The sequence below is a fragment of the Pempheris klunzingeri genome, chromosome 21 (genome assembly GCF_042242105.1).
Source record: "Pempheris klunzingeri isolate RE-2024b chromosome 21, fPemKlu1.hap1, whole genome shotgun sequence".
NCBI lineage: Eukaryota > Metazoa > Chordata > Actinopteri > Acropomatiformes > Pempheridae > Pempheris > Pempheris klunzingeri.
In genome coordinates, this window is record NC_092032.1 from 17,451,003 (window position 1) to 17,457,422 (window position 6,420).

The following is a 6,420-nucleotide window of genomic DNA, read 5'->3' on the forward strand; positions in this document are numbered from 1 at the left end:
AGGTTGGCAGCAGTTAGCTATTAAAAGTTTTACATGAGTTCAAATCTCGGAACGACGTGACCTCTAACGTGAACCAAATAAGTAGCTTCCTACTGCATAACATTTCCAAATTTTATGAAAATTGCTCATAAAAATGGTTTCTACAGTTTTGGTCCCATACAAGTTGTGTCGCTGTGTAGGATAACATCTTTATTGGATCTCTTCATGAATTCTGCCTTGTTGAATAAAATGATAGATAAATGTGTCAGCCATCCAGGTGTCTGATACAACTTGTTTTGGGCATGTATGAATAGTGGCATTAATGACAGAGGGATAATTCGGCTCAAACACCGTGAACTCTGCAAGCTCTAACATCTTCCACCAGATGTCAGTGTAAGCCCACACCTTTTTTTATCTCCATCACGCCAGCTCCTGTTCATACATTACTGATCACCCTGCTTGTCAAGTGAAACCTTGTTCGCCGACCCACTGAGCAGCTTGACTGCAGCAAGTTCAGGGTTACTGCCACTTCGTATAAACCAAGACAATCAATGAAACACAAAAATGATGGTGGGACGAGCGGAAAACTACCAAAAACAGTCCTTAAATCTTAATTTTCTTGTAGATTATTCATACATGCATATGAATCCTTTTTGCCTGGCTCTTGTAATCCTGTGACATGCACAGCTCCATGACAAGCAGTATGGATGCAGAATAATTGTGGCTGTCTGGTTCACTTGACTAATTTGCTCGCAGATCTTACAAACTAATCACACATCAATCAAGGCTGGAGCTTTTTTTTCGTGTCTGGAGTTTTAATTAAATTTGAAGGTTAACTTTTAGTGCAGCTGTACCAGCGTGGCCTGCATGCTTCAACAACCTCACTTATGATGGAAGAGAGGGATGGAAGAAAGAAGAAATGCGTAGATGCATTAAAATCGATTAACATTTCATTCCTAAATGGATGTTTTACGAGTCATCTCAGACCCTGGGAAAACACGCATAAATAAATCCCCCTCTTGAAGTTATAACAAAGGATCGAATCCGTCTCACTGCGACACAGACATTTGTGCTCTATCCTCTATTATCGCAGGTCATCAATATTTAATCCAGGTCAGAGGAAAGGTCTGTCTCTCCCTGGGGGTTGCTTCTGTGGCTTAACACCTGACCAGCATTTTCATGCAAGTCACACCGGCAGCCTTTCATTTCATTTGAAGAAAAGCATATAAAAGCCTACCAGAGTTCACAGATTTGAAGGATCTGATGTATTTTCCCCGCGATGTGCTTGATTTATTTATGAAGTTTTAAAGTTTAACAGCACAGACAACCTGCTTGTAGTTACAGTTGAAACGTATTGATTATTAGCACTTGAGCAGCTGTTTGCTGCTGAGCACTGGCTTCTTCAATCATCACCCCCGTTCTGATTTCCCTGCTGGTCTGAACGTTCACTCACAGAACTTCACATTACAGCCCAGCACACCACACTGCTTTATACCATGTGCTTTTAAGGTAAATGTCCTAAAGTAAAGGCGTAATCCGAGCCCAGTGATGCAGTGGGGGAAAAAAAGACATTCTTGCATGTCCTTTACATTAAATATGCATTTAAATAGGAGAGGGGAAGCTCAGATGTGGGAAATGTGCTATCAGTTCTGTTTTGTTGGCTTTTAGCTGAACTCACATCACTAATTCTGAGATATTGCAGCCTGCAGCCCTCAGATTGCAAAATATCTCAGCTTACATCACACCGCTCACTCGACACACTGAGATATGGAGATATTACATCTATTTATTTCCAGCTAACATGAAATATTACTGCCAGTCCGCCCTAATAAGAAGAACACATCTGATTTTAGAAAATATCTACCTGTTATCTAAATCTCACATATAATGTCATGAGTATTATTGTAAAAAAAAGGCTCATTTGCAGCTGAATTTTTACACAGTTGCAACCGAAAAGAGTTAAAAAGTAGTCTAGTGATTTAGCTTTGCACTGCTTGATTGCAATGGACAGTAGAACCAGACATATCTATATTTATCATTTGAATTCTTATCCCATGCATTCTTTGTCCTTGTTAAAACCCAATGCCTGCATTACCCACAATGCTACTTGAAAGCCAACAGCTCGTTAGGAAATTCATGTGCGGTATGCTAGTAGTGCCTCATATATCCTTGAGCTGCTAGCTTCACAGATGAGGAGCTACAGAGGTGTACAGAATGAATAAGTAACGGGATACTATAGACATAAGGAGTGAACCTAACCAAAACAAAGAAAACAATATTCAAATTGTAAAGCAGCTTTGATATGTCAGTATGTAACTATGACATTGTACAGTATCAGAAACTAATAAATAGTAGAGCATCTGAACTAGCATATATAACATAATACACTTCTTTGTTACTGAAAGCTCTGCAGACACTGAGATGATGATGGTAAGTAGTCCTATAGTGATGTTATGACAAAGGTCAAAATCGCCTCCAGTAAGGAGTTATTTTTTAATGTCTGTCTCCAGAGCATGGCTTATTATCACTGCTGTGGAAGCAGGATAATAAAGAAACTGTGCCTGAATGTATTAACTTAAGTGGCAATGGAGGGCAGTAAAACACAAGGAATCTGAGCTCAGACGCAGAAGCTTTCACATCTGTGTGTGTGTCCATAAATATTTTCTATTTTACATACATGTTCTTAGCATGTCAAAGAACTCCATGCCTGAACTCTCTGTTCCCTTTTGTCCTCGATAAAGTACACATTGATGATGTAATCAGCGTTTCTCTATTTCTACCAATTATCAATATAAAGGCTGTAAACTCCAGTCCAGCCTGCATGAATAGTGGCGCATTATTCGAAACCAAACAGAATGGCTAATAACACATGCACTCCTCTGCATCAGCAGAAATAAAAGTCTCCTCCGGGAGCCATCAGATCAATGAGGCAAACCCCTCAATCAAATGTTGATTGAGGGGATTCACTGAATCAGCAGGATCTTTATTGTGTGGCAAATTGGGAATTTAAAGTCGTGCTCATGAGCTTGTTGTCCTCCAGCTATTACAGACCTTTTCAATTCACAGAGGTGTAAAACATCTGTTTACATGTGTTTGGTTGCATTTAAGGTTCACTGACGAGACAATCAGATGCCACGCTAAGCATGGCGCGTTGATTCTCAACTCGCTCATTTATTGCAGCTTTGAGAAAACGGGGGTTAATAGACTAATTGAGCAGAACAGTTCAGTGTGTTACAACAAACGAATGCACATAAGAAGCCCTCCATTTCAAAACGGAGACTTGTTGTAGTTTTGCTGTATTCTTTGTGCCGCTAAGCATCACAGACTGTTTAGTAAATGTGTGCTGGTATGATAAATGGTGAGGGAACTACAGATGATTACATGCAGGGTGGGATATGTGTATGCACTGGACGTGTTAGCAGTTAGCATTAATAGCTCGCAGACTAACATCAATGTTAGCTAAAGTGTTAGTGGTTTTTTAAAGTTGGGTAAACTGTTAGTTAATTATAAGTGGTTTTGCGAATCCAACCATTTAAGCCTAAATGATACATCTATGTTGAACGTTATATGTCTGCGGTTCAATCTAGGCACGGTTAGGGTTAACCACATTCCCTGCACCATAGATCGATGTAACCACGTCGCAGTGACTCAGAGCGCAACAACTGTGATTGGTGCACTTAGTAGCCAATGCATTTTCTTATCCATATCTGTCAGTGGCCAGACAGAAAATATTGACAGACAATTCACCGTCTGTTTGCCTCAACCGGTTCAATGATCACACACACCATCTCCTCTGATGTCCTCTCTCTTCTCTCTCAATCTCACTAAAATGAACTGTTGTTCAACATGTATAAGCTCCATTTCCATCTCCCAACTCTAACCCTAACCCAAGAAATCAGTTCCAGTTCTGTTGTTGTGTCATCGTTTAAAGAAACCAGGTGGTGTCATTGCCACCTGTGGAAAAAAAGAATTACTGGTGTGATCCACCCTCCAGCCTCAGGGAGCAGTAAGGAGCCCTTTAACACCAGCCACAGCACAGTGAGGTGAAGAAGACTCTGGATGAGAAAAAGTACAAGTGACACAAAGGTGAGATTTATACTTTATCTGAAGCACAGCCACCCCCCTGACTTTCCCCATGTGGTGTCCATGAACGTTTTCCTGTGACCTGTAATCAGTGGTTTGTGTATTTGAGCCTGAAAAATGGAAGAACGTTGCTCGTAGACAGGCAGTGAGCTAGCAGAGCTGAGCCCTGCACCTGTAAGTCAACTAGTAATTGCAGTCTAATTTATGGGTGACATGAGGTGTTGCTGACTGTTGTCATTAATATGTTTTGCACAGGTAATTAAATGTTTCCTTCTGGGCGTGTAACACCTGTTTGGAGACTTTAAAAGTCAAGGAGGGGAACACATGAGCATCTTCTTGTTGCAGTTTTTCCATTATGAGTAACAGTGTTCTCACAGTGTGGTGAAGAAGAGGAGAGAGGGGGAGAGGAAGAAAAACACAGTTCGACGATACATTACAAGACAAGAGAAGTGTTGCCTGGACCCAGGGGAGGTCTTATTCAATACCTATTTGTCCGGCTTACATCTGGTGAGGGGAGGATGGGCATCACCACGGAGTTCCACATAATGCTCTTGTTCCTTTGACTCATGAAATATGTGCCGTTAACAAGCTGATGTGATCAGGGCAACACACACACACAGATATGTGCAGTGTGTGTCTGCTGCGTCCACAGTGAAGGAGGAGAAGTGAATGTAAAGTCCAGCCCTGCAAAGATGGGATTTATTTCATGGAATGAAATTATAATAATAATTCGGACTGTAGTGGCAAAGTGTGTGTCTGAATGGCTCGATCAGTGGACGCTTCCATCCCACAGGTCTGTGAGGCCGACTGATGCATAAACATGCAGTCAGATTGCATTCGCGCACGTGACTGATTTCTTTTTAATATCTGCATTACAAATGTCTCTTTATCAGCCTGCCAACAGTGTTTCATACCCTCTGCAGAATGTCTCATTGTTAATCGTTGTTAATCATTCATAACTCTACAGTCTAGAAGATATCTCAGACAAATACTTTACATTTTGACACTAAATATGGAAGTAAATGTCTTGTCTTTTCAGGCAAGTTGACAACAGATCAAATAATTTTCACAAGAATAAAGTAGCTTATTGTTCTGGTGAGCCACAGTGTTTTATTAACTGTCCTTCTGTACTTCATGTTGTAAAGAAACACATTTTTGTCTTTAAGAGCAGCTAATGAAAGGAACTCAGAGCTACTTTGCCTGGACATCTTCAAGACAAGCTGTTGGAATTTGTAGCACACACTTCACGTTTGGTCAGAGTGTAAAAGATCAAACTATGTTTTCTGCAATAAGCGTGACAGCAAAACTTCCAGCCAAGCAGGCATTAAATATCCCTTCCACTAACAGTGAGGACGATGGTAGATTGCCACTCTTCCCCTGTGAGGACGCAACACTTTGCAATCAGAGGATGATATTTAAATCAAGTAAAATACACTCAGCAGGAGATGTGATGAATAAACTTACAAGGAAGACATGGCTCAAAGGCAGAAACCTTGGCACTAAATACAGGAGATAAAACTTGGACTAACAGGCACTCATTTGTAACTGAACCACCACTCCCAGAGACGCCTCCCTTACCTCTAATCTGCACTTTTAATGAGCAGAGAGTCACTAGACATCATGCAGTTCTAAGGTCACAAGCTGCTTCTGCGAGGGGAATAACTTTGCTGCAAATGATCAGGTAATTCATTAAAATGAACCACTGCAGCTCGTCTTTATTCTCAGCTGGAGAAACTGTGTCTTTCTTGCTGCCTCTTAAAGTTTAAATCAGCGAACAATCTATGATAAAGAAAACACTTAATTTAGAAGTCAAAGGTTATGCATGATCGTGCTTTCATACCAGACTACACTGTAATACCAAAATGAATGTTGTTATCATAGTTTGGGTACAAAACTATGCCTCGGTGTGCAGTCAGACTGGATTTCAGCAGGTGAAATGTGGCTGATGCCCCCTTCAGCTTAGGTCCACGCTATGCCCGGCGATATGTTATATGTTGTGAGCATGCCGTTGCTAGTCAATGCTGCTGTGCAACATGGACCCCAGAAGACTCTTTAATATAACATGTGGCTTTGTGGTAATTGCTTATAGCTAAAAAGGTCTTACTGTCATTGACTGTACAAAAGATGGACGTAGCTGTTAGTGAATCCAGTGCAGAAAAGGCTTAACGCTGCGTTCTTTCTAATGGCCGACATTGGGGCAATTCTGCTGGTTCCTATTGATCATTTGATTTATTACCTCAGTAAACACGTTCCTAATGAGTTAATGGTCTCAGTTGCTAGTTTTAAGTCTTATTCAACACAGCATGATGAACATTTGGTAAGTTATGGTCCCATTAGAGTAAAACAGACAATAAAGCA